This window comes from Anser anser, assembly GCF_964211835.1.
Source record: "Anser anser genome assembly, chromosome: 3".
In the NCBI taxonomy this organism is placed as follows: domain Eukaryota; kingdom Metazoa; phylum Chordata; class Aves; order Anseriformes; family Anatidae; genus Anser; species Anser anser.
In genome coordinates, this window is record NC_139722.1 from 73,142,306 (window position 1) to 73,156,860 (window position 14,555).

Here is a 14,555-nt window from a genome sequence, read left to right on the forward strand (position 1 = left end):
TAGTAAAGATTATTGAATTAAATATTGAAATGAAAAATGCTCAGAATAGCTCTGAAAACATGAAATAAAAAGTGGAAGAATGAGTAATTAGGAAAGAAATGATACAGATATTGGCAACAAAGGGGCAATGAGAGACAAAACTATGAAAATGCTATGAAAAGCTATGAAAATAACAGACCAAAAATAAAGCTTTCATGCCAATTTGAACTAGAAGACCTCAGTACTGAGGCCAAGTACCCATTAACTACACAAGGTGCATTAGAATTTTATTTAATGTGCAAACACAAAGTCTAATTCTATAAAGATGCCAATAACAGTAGCAAATTGAAAATGTGAAGCTTATGACGAGTCACATAGTAGGGAAAGATAAAGATTCAGAACAATTTATTGATAGAAAATCATAGAATGGGTTAAAAGGGACCTTAAATATCATCAAAATTCCAAAATATTATTTGGCCTTGTTTTACTGACTTCAAACACATAAGAATAAGCTTTTTGTTAGGTGTTGCCAAACTCATTAGCCTGACAGAGCTGCTGCAGCCCAGCGTTCCCAGATCCAGCCAGTGGCAATGGGCAGCATGTTCAGCATATTTTCCCATCACACGCACAACTAAATGCACATTTGCACACTTGCGCGCAGCTGGCCACACGCCTGTGGGAGGCCCTTGTCCTCCCGGAAGACGCCTCTCAGCCTCTCTTATCTCTCCAGGAACTGGGCCAGATTTATGGCTGCTTTGATAACTAGCTCCCAAGCCTCTTACCCTACTTACTGGCTAGTCCGGCTTGATATGTGATCGCAGGCTGACATACACACCCACACACAAGGCACACGTGCTGCTGCCTCCAGTTGCTAGCACCCCAGGCTGATGGGACACTACAGCCCCTGGTCTGACTCCAGCTGCTGTGGCACCCACTGACCACCCACCTGTTGACACACTATCAGACCCTTTCCTCCCCTGTTTCATCTGTTTTCCCACACTTGTTCCTCCACAGATGACCTTAAAGCCTCCCATTCTCTGCCACTGGTTCCTCCCCTAAACACCCCAAAATAATTGTACTGTCCCAAGATGTTCTCCCCCTGCATCCCATCATGAGTCCCACACCCCTAGGCAGTAGCCCCTCTCAATATGAAAACACTCTGAGGAGAGCCCACCACTCAGCTCATCTTGACAGGTTTCCCACCTGGCTCATCAGGCCCATAGCTCTCAGGGACAGACCTGGGAGGAGCAGGGGTAGGACCACCCTTCTATTGCTGAGTTACTTGGGATTTCTCTGCCTGACATTGTGCTTCTGTGCTTTATTGTATTTGGGGGGCGAGATTTTACCACACGACCCAACACTTTCAAGCATTGCTAAGAAGAGCAGTTAAGAAACTAACCAGAGTATTTTGGCTATAGTCAGCTTCTGCACACCACTCACAGGCCTTATCCAAAGACTAAACACCTGTAGACAGTGGCAATGAACTACCTCCACCAGCCTCCACTGATTTTCTACTAAGTCTTTTGTCATTTGGTGTGTATGTCTTAGAAGTGAGTTAAAGGACCTTGGAGGAAAACAAGTGTAGAGAATGAATAAAAGGAAATGACAGTATTTTTAGACTAGAAAATGGGAAATAAGACAGACAGCTCCCATTTTAAATTAGTTTTATTAGGGTAGGAAAGATCATTTCAATACCCAACTCTTCAGACATTCTGGAGCTGACTTGTTATACGCAGCCAGCAGTAAGTCATGGTCTCATGAAATGTGAGTACCTGCACATCTCTGTTCCACTGTGGACATGTACACACACTATTTCCTTTGCTACTCTGCATTTTTTCCTCTTATATCTGATGTTTCACAGCTCTCTGCTGAGAAAAATAATGTAATGATAGTGAAAAGGGAGTAGCGTAACAGTCATGGGGCGTGATGTAATAACAGTAGGCACAGTATTGCTCACAGTATCACAGTGTTTGGTTGTTTTCCAAAGTGACTGAGCTTGGTGACCTTTAAATTTGTTCCTGCTACTTCTGCAGCATTTTTCTTACCCACTGACACTCCACCCAAGCTGGTATACATTCAGCACAGCACAATTCTGGAAGAGGCCACTATATTTGCAGTAAGTAGAGAAGATTTCTTTAAACTTCTGTGTTTTGCTTTCTTTGGGTTTCAATCTTGCCTGTTTTTTAATTTGTTTTGTTTTGTTTCTTTGTATGTTTTGTGTTGTTTTTATTATTATGATACTCTTTTGTTTTGTTGTTTTGTTATACAAGATGCCACCTTTACAAGAATCATCCCTTATTAATCATTGCTATCATCATGATTAGTATTGAATGAGTTCTCCCACCAGAGACTGGGATCCAGGGCTCAGTGCCACACAGCCGAGTAAGCCAGGAGAAAACACCTTAGAGGTGAAATGGAGGTACAAGCAGTAAAAAAAGCTTGACCAAAGTTAGGGAACAAATGAGTTGCAAGGCCAGAAACCCTGGTCAGTTCTGCTCATTGCCTCTGGCTCTGTCCATTTCTCTCAGATAGCATCTCTGGTATCTTGTTGTCACCTCCCTTTCCACCTTGGGTGGGAGAGAGCTGGGGAGAGGATGAGGGGAGCTGCCGCCCTCTGCAGGTCCCCTGGCCTGGGTGCCCATGCAAGGTGTCCACCATGGGCTGTTGGGTGGCATCCTGGATCCTGCAACATATTCAAAATGTATTTTGCTTTTATAAAACTACTTTGATTAAATATTAAAATATTCATTTTACAAGGACATAGAAAGTTCTAATAATCTGGAATATAAAGTGACAGACAGGATAGATTAATGTTCATCGTACAAGCAGCTTTGGTGGTGTAAGATACTGCAGCCTATGCTTGACCACTTGTTGACTTGAGCTGTCTACTCTGAGCGATCGCATTGCATTCAGTCAGGTGACCTCTTAGTAAGGCTCAGTTAGCTACATAGGAGTCTTCAGCAGAAAAATGCTACACTGTAAGGGACAGCTAGAAAATGGTAATGTTTTAAGACATTGCAGCTGTTTCCAAATAAATTTGTCTATGACTAGACTTAGATCACAGCCCTAAGACCTTATTATTCCCACATTGGCAGGGTGGTTTGCTTTGTTGCTTGTATCATTTCACAGAAAAAAGCAGCTGAACAGTAAAAGCACTGGAGTGGTGAAGGCACAGCAGACAGCAGGGATGATAACCTTTTAATCCAGCTCATCATTACAGTTCACCTGACTTACCTTTACAAAGCAGATTGAAATGACACAGGCAGCAGAAGACACTGAGTGATGTGCCCTGCTGTGGTAACAGGGGTGACTAAAGCTGCAGTCCATGGCCGCGGTACCTGGCTGAGTGACTCAGAGGCTGATAGGGATGAAGCCATCCACTGACACCTTGAGGTGTGACTTCCTTCCCACACCTCTGCTGCATGTGTTCATTCCCTCGTACACTCGTGCTCATTCCCACACCTCTTGTCACAAACCAGACATATCATGACTGATCTGAGCACTCCTTGCATCTTTGAACATAAAATCTGAGGGTTTGGCTCGGGCCACATGTATGGTTTAACCACAAAGATCTGATGCTGGAGGTGGTCTCTAGCAGACAGAGGGTGGCTTGTGCCAAAGGGCAAAGGAGGTGAAGTCTCCCCAGTGCCAAAGACAGCCCCACAGATCCCATGAATGCTGAGTAATACCCCACACTGGCTGCTCTGCTCAGCTGGTCACCCATAATAACTCTGGTCAGGAGAGAAATACTGTCAGAGGCTAGCTCTCTCTGTGAAGGAGTCACAGGTCACCCCCAAGTAACCTGTGAGTCACCCCAGTGCAGTTTGCCTCTGGCTACAGAGACCCTGGCTACAGACCAGTGTGGGAAGGAGCAATCTCCTTTCTTTAGATACCTGCTGCTGGTGGCCCCTGAGTGCCTGTGCCAGCATGTCTCATGAAGGCCAGGCCCAGCCACACAGGAGGCACCCTTCTTGTTGGGGTGCCTTCCACTCAGGGAACCCCATCTGCTGCCTGTAGAGGAGTCAAGCAGTAAATCACCATGTAAGGAGCAAACATACAGCAAGCCGGGCTTTTATTTGGCTTGAAGTAGGGTCTGAAGAAGTTCCTTGGCCTTGTCATGCAATGGGTTTAGACAGCGGTGGAAGAAAGTGCAACTTTTCTGGGCATGAGCACAGAGCTGCAGGTCTCAGAGCCTGCCAGCCTGTCCTTGCCAACCAGTTCAGGGGAAGTTCAGAGGAATAAGTGAGCCCGTAAGCCTTCTGTTCACCTATCGGCAAGAAAAGCCTTTCTCCAGCGCGTGCTGCTTGCGCAGATTGTGCCTCAGAACATCCCTCCCAAGGGCCGAGCAGAAAAGAGCAGAGGGGCAGGGAATGAAGAGGTTGAACAGGGTCCATAAAGGCACTGATGTAAACACTTCCCTAATACCAAGAACTGCACTTTCAGCCAATCTGAAAGTGACTCTCTGAGTCATATGGTCTCAGTGCAGGAAAAAAAAAAAAAAAAAAAAAAAAGAAAGCCAAGTCATATAATTTTTATGAGGGCCTCCTCCTGCCATTCCAACAGCAATTTCATTTCACATGTAGAAGAGTTACCTAGGACACAAGAAGGGCATTACGAGCAAAGGAAATTATTTAACAGAAATAAAATTATCTTGTGTGCATACTGTAAAGAAGTAAGAGGTTCAGCCTCCCTACAAAATGCAAACTTTCTTTTATTATAATTGCCCATCTATCCAGAAGATGTCCTTTTAGTTTCATGTCCTTTTAAATCCCTTCCTTTTCTTTCCAGAACAAGCTGCCATTCAGCACCGTAGGAAAGAATCCAAGCTAAGAGGCGTCTTTGTAGAGAAAATACCGTGAACACAGTTTCTCTCAATGGAGAAATTGAGTGCTCAGGGCACTTGGCTAGCTGTCATCCTTGTCCCTACAGATGCACAAATGTAATACTAGCAAGGACCTTTTACATATTTTTTTCCATGCTTACGTTCACTGTGACTTTTCCTGCTGGGTACGGGGTTGGAAGTTGGATTGGCAAACAGACTGTGTGTTATTATAATCACATTTTTAAAATCCTCTGGAAGAGTATGTGGGTTTTGCATTTCACTCTAAAGCATTTCATTAGGCAACTGAATAGCATAATAGCAGTTACAATTAATGAACTATTTTTGTCTGTTTTATAAAGTGGCAGAGCTACAGAAAATGCTAATATTAAAAAAAAAAAAAGCCTAGTATTTTGGGAAAAAGATAGATAGATAGATAGATAGATAGGGAGATAGGGAGATAGATAGATATATAGAACTGGAGCATTACATCTGCTTCTACAAAACTGGACCTGTCTTGTATCTCTCCTTTACGTGATATCATTTAGCTGTCTGTCATATACTTGGTGGCCACTTTGGAGAACCCTGATAGCCTTGGTTCTGAGAAATTAGCCCCTTTCTCAGCTGATCTTGACCTCTGGAGAAGATAATTTGAACATGATCAGATAAGGTCAGTATTATTATTATAATAATAACATTATTATTTCTGCAAAAGTCTGAAAGAGCTCAACCGAAAACATTATTACTATTATTTTTATTGGTAGTCTTGAAAGGATTGTTCCTCGGGATGATGGTGTGAATGTTGGCTGAAGGGCACCACTGCAGGACTAGAATTTGCAGAAGGGCTGGATAACACTTTCGTTTTTTGTGGGACTTAGGCCTGTTTGCTTTTCAGTATCTTGTTGCTGTGACAGCTTGCTGTCCCTGTGGGAAGGTAGAAGGTGGGAAGAAAGTGCTGCTACTCAGGCGACAGAAGGAACTGATATAGAACAAGGGCTGGGGCAGACCATACTGTATTCTCACTTGCATAGTTCACCCTGCATGTTTTTTTATATCTTACACAGAATTGGCATTTCTGATGCTAACTGGAAAAATCACTTGGCATTTTGTCCTAATCTTCTCTCACTGATACACCAACGGTATAATATGGAGTAATCTGAAGGTTAAATCTGTATAATGCAGAACAAAGATGGCTGGACAGCTGATTCCTAAAGGACACTAAAGGAAATAAAAATCAGGGTTACTTCAAAGTCCTTCTTATACATATTTAATGAAAAGTGAAGCTAAGCTCTAATAAATAATGTGCAAGAATCTGCCTTACAGTAGCTATCAAAACATCATTATACAATTAGCCACACTTGGCAAAGTGTACAGTCATCCAAAACACCTTTGCATAGTTTTAAAGCTGTCAATCTTTAGATTCATTACCAGAGTTGCATATGCCAGGATATTTTATACATATGCCCCATTAAAATATATGTAACATCTTCATAAAAGTATGTACAGATAAGAAAATTATAGATAACAGTAAATAGCTCAAATAACAGAACACGAGACTTTGCACCAAAGAGACAGGACAATTTTTTTTTTGTACTGATCAACACAAATCGATACAATGACAGACAAACCTATGCTCCATCCTGCTCTCTTAGGACAGCATATAGGGAACAGCTGGTGCCCTAAGGAGGTACAGCTGTGGCTGACTGGCACATAGACAAGCCACATTAGGGTAAGAAAAGTCTGGCTACTTCTCTGAGTAAGGGTTGGCCAGGTTCTGATTCTGGACGTTAGGTAAAGTGCCCACATCAGGAATTTGGATTGGAGGAATTTTAAGAAGTTTGTGTAACATTGAGGCTGACAACAAAGAACACGTAGGACACTCTTTTAGCATAATACTCTTAATTTGCATCTAAAATGCATATGTAGGTAAGAAAACGCATGTGGTAGGGAAGTAAACTTATCTGCATAACTCCAGATGTAAGCTTTTACATCCTGTATTCTGGAATGAGGAAATGTCTCAGATAGAGGCCTGGACAAACAGATTTTCAATACTTCATGTACTCCCTGTCATGGCTTTGGACACAACATTGAGACTACAATAAATTGTTATTTATTTAACATTTAAAATACAGCAAGTGAAAAAAGTTCTGTCGCGTTATTCACTGTTATCTTAAAAAAAATATGGAAAGTGATGGTCCCTTTTCCAAAGAACCAACCATCTAAAAGTTAGGACATATGGGAGTGGATACGATCAATGAATAACTCAGACTGGGGCAGACAAGAGTAGGAAATGCAAGTAATTCATTACGGCTTGTCTGTGTTCAATCAGGAACACTTTGCACGGTTTTCCAAATATGTAGGTTATGAGATCACAGGGTTTTTTTTTCACTTAAGAAAGGAAGAAAGGAAATAAATGTTTTGCCTGGAGAACATGCCCTTTTGGAAGTTCAACCAACTTGTATTCTGCTGCTTTATGCGTCAGAGTTAAAGGAAGAGTGGTAGAAGTGAAGGAGTTCTTCAGCGCAGCCCTTGTCAGTCCTCTGACTGCAGAGTGGCAGTAGCAGAGAACTTCAGATTCAGGAGGCAATGTTGCATATTGATCTTTGTGAACATGCTCTGCTAACTGGCAAGGTTTGGGTTTCTTTTTTTAACAGCTTAGCACGGCTTTTAGCAAGCATAAATATAGCTGTACAAATAGTGAGAAGCTATTTTTGAACATTTTGGTCACTGCTAAATACAGAATTGCTAACCCAAGCATTCAGAAGTCATGATTCAGGTCCCCAGAATGAGGAGGCTGGCCTAAGTATGTAGATCCATTTTTATTTGCTGTCTGTTTGTTTTGCTTATTGAAACTTTAGAATATCTCTGGATCATGTCTTAAAGCTCCTTACTTCAAAACTGAAGACAGAAATTTAATCTGAGTTTATATTTGCCTCTAATTCACACAGCTTTTGGAGTCAGGACTGAAAGAATTCTTCCTAATGCTCTGAGACAAATGGAAATCTTGGAAACAGTGTAAAATAAAATTCTTGCATTGTGTTCTCACCTACTCTTAGCTCGTTAAGAATAGCCAAGAGACTTTTCTTTGCTTATCCGTCAAAGTGTACGTCATACGTAGATGAAATTTATTTAACCAAAAATGGGAATGTCACCCTGGACCAGACAGACCAGGACAGGACTGAGGCACCATTCATCTCCCACCTTCCCTTGTTTTCAGAGCTTGACATAAAGAGAGCACAGTGCCTCCCTGTACAGGGGTGACATTAGTCAACCCAGTGCAGAACAGCAGCAATCTTCTGAGGGAGGCACTTGCTCATGCAGCATAAATATATCATGAATGTCACACAGAACATAAATATCATGGCACAAATGTCAACTACTCCAAGGAATACTTGCAACAGGCATTAGCTTAAACTGTTTTGATGAATGTTTTGTAGAAGTAATTCCAATTTGTGACGCATTTGGGAGGTTTTTTTTTTTGTTGTTGTTGTTTTGCAATTTGAAAAGCTGTTAAGAGGCAGCTTGTAAACAGGACAAGGATCTAACTTTGTGCAGTGAAATGAAAATAGCACATTGCTTGCCCATTTGTAACCTTAAGCCCAATATGATTTTGTACATCCTCAGCTCCTGTTCTCCAGAAAATTTTAAACTTGGCCAATGTTGTTAGCAACTGAGATTTCCTGCAAGAATGGTTTATTGTCCTCATTCCCTTGAAAAGATCCATTTTTAAGCAATCACTGTCATAAGGGCTGGTGACTGTTTCATTTCTAAGAGCACTTGAAAATATATTTTTGTGGATGAAACACACTTTATTCACTATTATATTTTTTCTGGAAATACCTCAAAAACAAATTCCATACACAGAGAATATATTGGCCTTTTCAATAGTAAGGATTAGCAAGCTTGCCTTCTATAAAATACTTTTAGCATCTTTTTTTACTGCAAGACTCACAACTGGTCTTTGCTGGAAATTAACAAGCTTGTTCTAACACCACAATATTTGATTATTGGCTCAGCAGTCGTTTACCAAAGACCTGTTCTATCTTCTGCTTGCTCTTGTGAATTCCACATTTTGCCTTATACAGGTACTCTTTTGCCTAAATAAACCACCTAACTGTATTTCTGTTGAAATGCTGTAATCATGCCAGGTTATTTTTGTCTGCAGCTCTCAAAGAAGATTGTGTATCTCTTTTACCCCCACACTTAAAAGTGGCAGAGGCTGCTTGATACCTGTGAGGGAACAAATAGTCTGACAGGGAAGGGCATGGGCAGGGCTTGCATCACCCTGACCCGTTCCTGCTTGTTGAGCCAGCTAGGCAGCCCAAGTCAGAGGTTACACCTTCCCTAAACAGGTGTAACTTGAATACTCCTCCAACTGTACTAGAGAGCTGGGGGGAAAGAAACACAGCCACCGAGCAATTTCTTCTGGGCTTTTCTTCCTGTGGCTGAGTGTTGAAGTTCAACCAAAAGGCAAAGCACCTCCCTGGTCACGTTGTCCATTCCTCTACCTTTGCAGATATCATGCAGCATGGTCATGACTCACATCACAATAACCTGAAAGTCTAGTCAGTATGGGCCACGCATTCTGCTGCTGCATGTGGAGGTAAGGAGATGGAGCACTCAAGCAAGGAAGGGACAAGCAGAAGCTGTGCTGTGCAATTCTCTCTTCTCCATGGCAGGTCAGGACTCTGCAGTCTGGGAGCAAAGAGGCCTGCAGCAAAAATGAGCTGGCCTAGGACATGTCTGGCCATCTGCAGTGACCTCACCCTCCTGCAAAGCCACAAGGATTTCTTGCCAGGTCACTGCTGAATTTGCAGGTCTTTGATTTTGCAAATGTTTTCTTTAAGGCTTAGCCCTACCAAATGCAAATTAAATGCATACCTATATGCCCTTCCAAAGATGTTCAGAGATATAGTAGATATTGCAAATCCCTCTGTACCTTTGCTTTTCACACGGAAAATGCAAAACAGGCCAGCTTGGTTCAATGAACTTGAACTAAACTGAAAAATGTTAATGTTAATTAACTTTCTTGCTCGAATGAGGCTGCAGGTTTGGAAAGATTTCTTTCCCTATCCGGCACTTTAAGGAAATATGAACCTTGAATATTAGGGTTGGCGGTGGTGTTAAGGAGAACATGAGGGCTTTTGTTTATAGGCAAGGAGTCCAGGTACTGCTTTTATTATATACCTGGCAGCTGGACAAGCATTCAACAACAAAATTGGGCAGCACATTCAATTGAGGGTTCCCTCTTATTAGCAACAAATAAATAAATAAATGTGCAGCTTTCTGGCACTGAAACTGAATCATTTTTTTTCCTACTTGTATGCACAATAAATGCAAATTTCACAGTAAGCTAATGATGGGTGTCTATAATGTATGCCAGTAGCAGCTCAATGATTTAGCTGTTCTGGTGGAAAATGCACACCTTGTCACACTTTCATGCTGCAATGGGAAGAGATTCAATTACACACATAAGCACTGCTGGAGCTGTGTTTATTGATCTGCCAGTTTATATCCAATATAAATACACCAAGAAACCCTTTTTCAGCGTGGCAGATCATACAGAAATGAAGAGCACTCTGAGTGAGAATGCTGTGGAACAAAGTGCCATGTAATCCGAGTATGTGGAAGCAGAAAAATCAAACAATATACATAGGTGAGAGGCATGGTTCACATACACATTATAATAAATGACAAATTAATTCACAATTAGTTGTTTTTAAGGCAGACAAAAGCTGCCAAATTCAGTTCAGTCAACCATGGTTAAATGAATCTCTACAAGGCTCAGTTTGGAAAAGGAGCACCTACAGCAACCTCTTTTTTCTACTGTTCTACCCTTTCTATCTCTGCTGTATCTAACTGCAATTACTAACAGGACCTATAATTTAATATCACATCTAGATAGGCCCTGCTGTGGCTGTAATCATATTTATCTAAGGATATTTCTTCGTTTTTCCCCATCCATATTATACAACACTAGTGTTACATTTCTAAATTAAAATAATAATAATAAAAAGAAAAAGCAAAGGATGAAGTGCGTTAAAAAGTGCCAGGTGGAAAACCTAGCAGACCTGCTTTGTAACATCACGTAGATAAGCTGGCTGATTCTTTATGTGGTTCTCAACAGAGACACTGTACATTTTTAAAGAGTATCTTTCATATTTTTTTCTCTGTGCAAAAAGCCACATTTCCATAAATCAGCTTTTAGAACCCTGACCACCAATATGAGTGCAACTGTTTCATGCTGAATCCTCATATTTATGCACGAATATAAGGCTCTGTGTATGTCAAACTAGTAATCAGATTAACTTCTGGCTTGCATTAAAAATTGCAAGTAGTATTCCATGCAGAAAAATTGTCAGTGCACTTTAGTTACTGAGTTGTGGACCAAAGTGCCAATATTAAATAGAAAAGACATTCGATGTCATATTTAAAAGGCTGGTTGCTTGTTATTGCTTTCTCAGACAGAAATCTTCAAAATTAAAATAAAGATCATAGAATCATAGAATCATAGAATATCCTGAGTTGGAAGGGACCCTTAAGGATCATCAAGTCCAACTCTTGATACCGCACAGGTCTGCCCAAAAGTTCAGACCATGTGACTAAGTGCACAGTCCAATCTCTTCTTAAATTCAGACAGGCTTGGTGCAGTGACTGCTTCCCTGGGGAGCCTGTTCCAGTGTGCAACCACCCTCTCTGTGAAGAACCCCCTCCTGATGTCGAGCCTAAATTTCCCCTGCCTCAGCTTGACCCCGTTCCCGCGGGTCCTGTCACTGGTGTTAATGGAGAAAAGGTCTCCTGCCTCTCGACACCCCCTTACGAGGAAGTTGTAGACTGTGATGAGGTCTCCCCTCAGCCTCCTCTTCTCCAGGCTGAACAGGCCCAGTGACCTCAGCCGTTCCTCGCACGTCTTCCCCTCCAGGCCTTTCACCATCTTCGTAGCCCTCCTCTGTACAAGATCATTTGACCTTACAGTTTAGAGGAAACGGGACTGTCATGATAACCCTACAAGCTGTGACTGTGACACCTCCAACTCGCAGCTTTCCAGGAGACTCATACTCATTGCATTGCATCAGAGAGTAATTTTGATAGCTCTGCCCTTACCCAAATGATTAGACAGGCAAAATTTCCCTTTCTGAGCTAGTGACTCCAGGAGAGGGATCCATTCACAGATAAATCCTCTTATTCAACACTCGGTTTGGCAGGCTGTTGTGGATACAACGTGGAGATTTGGAATAACTATAGTAAGTGTAGCATGAAAAGTAACTGAAAAATATTGATAATATAAATAGATTTTAAGTACTTTCCACACTAAACATGCTCTCAGATGTCTTCAAATACAGACAGTGCAATAATTAAAACACATCAGAAAGCTCAGTTGAGGTGCACTGCCATGAAAGGGGAATAGCACACAGCCAATTTGTTTCTTGGTTTGGGAAAACTCACACAGGGAATAGAATTGTTGAAATCAGAGAAGTTTAAGACTTTCAGAATATGACTTTGTACAAATGAGTATGGGTGTCATATCCATTTATTGCCAAGCCGTCGAGCTGACAACGTCCAAATAATGACAGGCTTGAATTATTTGACTTGCAAAATACAATGGTTTATAATTTATAGAATTTGAATATTGGGACTTTGTATCAACTGAATTATGAAAGCAAAATACATGGTTAATTATTGTTAATAATGATGTTAATTATTGCTTAAGAGTTTCTAAAAAAAAAAAAACATTAAAAAATGACACTTTAGAAAGGAGGAGAAAAAGGATTTTCTCAAAAAGCTGTCCTTATATCCTTATATAAGCAGTTTTTGTGCACCTTCTGACATGAAGTTACAATTTAATAAGAAAAAGAAGTGGTTATTTAACAGCAGTGAATGATGATATATTTTAAAATAATTTATTCTTATCTGCAGTTGTTATCTTTTTAAAATCCATACTTGAAAAAACAACAACAACAAAACAAACACACAATTTGTGACAAAATCGCAAATAATATCAAAAGGTTTCTGGTACTATGTGCTTTTAAATAGTTGTATTTCCTAGCAATCTTTCTGGATTAGAGTTTGCTTGTAATTGAAAAGTTTATGAGATCAGTGATGGAATCACAGAACGGCTGAGGCGGAAAGGTACCTCTCAAGATCTTATCCCAGCCCCCAGCTTAAAGCAGGGTCAGCTGGAGCAGGTTGCTCAGGGCCACAACTAGTTGGGTTTTGAATATTTCCAAGGATGGAAACTCACAACCTCTCTGAGCAACCTGTGCTGTTGCTCAACCACCCTCATTGTAAGAAGCTCTCACATTGGTCTCACATTTGAACAGAATTTCCTGTTTCAGTTTGTGCGCATTGCCTCTTGTCTTTTACTGAACACCACTAAGAAGAGTGTTGTCTTCTTTACTCCTGGCTATCAAGTATTTATACATATTGGTAAGGTTCTTCCTGAGCCTTCTCTTCTCCAGGCTGAACCTCACAGGTCTCTCAGCCTCTCCTCAGACGTCAGATGCTCCACACCCTTAATCATCTCTGTGAGCCTTTGATGAACCCACTCCAGTACGTCCATGGCTCTTTCGTGGTGGTTTCATCTATGTGTAAAGTTAACATTTTAATGCAAAAATGTTAACTGAAGTGTTATTCTTGAAATTTTGAATACAGAGAAGAAAGATTAATAGTCCTATTAGTACACTAACCTTAATTGTTCCTTTGGAAATACAGTATGCATTAGAGTCACCTTCCATAGCTTACAGAATGCTTATCTTCTCATTCTGTGAATGGTCATCTATGCATAAAGATGATCGTGAGTGGCAGCTTCAGCCAGATCAGCTATAGCTCAAAGGCCCATCTAAAGTGTTGGTGTCCATCTGAAGAGCTAGTGAGAAGATAAATAACTCTGTGATCTCATGCAGGCACGTTGCAGTTTTGCAACACATGATAAAGTTTTGTAACTGACCCACACTGAATGCTTCTGACAGGTGAAAAAGCAAGTTCATCAGCTGTCCTTCTCCAGTACTACCAAAAGAATTATATGTGCTGATCCAATTCAAAACTGTTTGCTGAATCTGCAGAAAAACTTTTTTTTTTTTTTTCTAGCTCCGTATACTGTAACATCCATGCATCATCAGGAAGCTGAGGGTCTTTTAACTGAGTTCGGGATGTTTTCTGTTAGTGTTTTAATATCTAGGCCAAGTAGCAGGGCTAATTGACTAGTGTCTCTCCTGGGAGTAAGGGGGAAGAAAATTTATCTCCCAGACTTCAGAATACTGATATACACCAGAAACAGGGTTCAAAATATGCCACAGCATTCAGCCTGTAAGAGAGGATGAATTGGGCAATGACACGTCCTCAGCTTCATTTCAAGGTCATCCCATTCTCCACCAACTCCATTTCATTCTCATTTTCATTCTATTTTCCTTGGTTAGAAACAAGAACTAACACATTTTTGTCACCTTTGTTTCTATTTCTGGTTATCGCTACAGCTGAGAGCAATGTCTGTGGAACTGAATGGCTTCAGACTGCAATTTGGAGTTAAAACAGCTACGCTTAGAAAACAAAGCCCATTTTATACTCACTGTCACAGTGAAATCTACCAAAGGTGCTGATACTACCTTTAAAGAAACAAACAAACAAAAAACCAGCCAACCAACCAACCAAAAACATTTTCAAAAGCATTCATAGTACTAAGAAAAACAGAATAAGGTTACAAGTAATGTTTGGGTTATATAATATTTACATAATATTTCAACATGAATCAGTGGCAACC